Source organism: Grammomys surdaster, unplaced genomic scaffold (genome assembly GCF_004785775.1).
Source record: "Grammomys surdaster isolate TR1022 unplaced genomic scaffold, NIH_TR_1.0 362, whole genome shotgun sequence".
Classification (NCBI taxonomy): domain Eukaryota; kingdom Metazoa; phylum Chordata; class Mammalia; order Rodentia; family Muridae; genus Grammomys; species Grammomys surdaster.
This window is the reverse complement of record NW_021604781.1, coordinates 5,675,182-5,676,209: the sequence shown is the minus strand read 5'-3', so window position 1 is coordinate 5,676,209 and position 1,028 is coordinate 5,675,182. Positions and strand designations below refer to the sequence as shown.

The 1,028-nt window shown below is 45.3% G+C and overlaps 1 protein-coding gene across 2 annotated transcripts in view; it reads left to right on the top strand.

The window, feature by feature from the left end:
• Window positions 1-1,028, top strand: part of Fcer2 (Fc fragment of IgE receptor II) — an 11,885-nt gene that overhangs the window by 8,413 nt on the left and 2,444 nt on the right. The window lies entirely within an intron of this gene.

Sequence of the window (1,028 nt, the reverse complement as noted above, 5' to 3'; positions counted from 1 at the left end):
TATATATATATATATATATATATATATATATATATATATATATATATGTGTGTGTGTGTGTGTGTGTGTGTATATATGTATATATATATATATCATACAACACACACACATCACATACACATGCACCACACATACAGACCACATAAACACACACCAAATACACACGTACACAGACCACACACACAGCACACACATACTGCATACACACACTCTGTCTGCTTCCCACCTCACCACTAGAATTGCTGATGCATTTGTCCACAAGATCCAAACTCAGGCCCAGTGCTCACTCAGTGTTCTACCCATGGAGGCATCGCCCACATACAAATCTGGTCCATGGAATCTGAGCTCAGCTCTGGGTCTCTCTCTCTCTCTCCCTCTCTCTCTGTCTCTCTGTCTCTGTCTCTGTGTGTGTGTGTGTGTGTGCGTGTGTGTTTCTCCCTCCCTTACTCTTTTTTTTTCCTTTTGATTTTTGTCAAATATCCTTTGAATATTTTTAATATCTACTTTATTTTTAATTATGGGGCAAGGGTGTGGGTACTGTGCAAGTGAGTTTTGAAGTTTCCATCTGTCGAGACCAGAAGCAAAGAGCTGGAGTTACAAGCAGTTGCGAGCTGTCTAATGTGGGTGCTAGGAACAGAACTTGGGTCCTCTACAAGAGCCATACATGCTCTTAATTTCTGCTTTGACTGAGGTATCTATGGGGGTGGTGCTGTGACTAAAGTGTCTGTGGGGGTGGGAGTGGCTGAGGTCTCTGTGAGGGTGTGGGGTAGCTAAGATGTCTGTGGAGCTGGGGATAGGTGAGGTCTCTGTGGTGATGGAGGATAGCTGAGGTATCTGGGGTGAGGTAGCTGAGATGCCTGTGGGAGTAGTGATGCCTGAGGTCTCTTTGGGAGTAGACAGTAACTGAGGTATCTATGAGTGTGGGGGTGCCTAAGGTATCTGTGGAAGTGGGGGTAGTAAAGGTATCTGTGGAGGTGGGGGTACCTGAGGTATCTGTGGAGGTGGGGTTACCTGAGGTACCTGTGGAG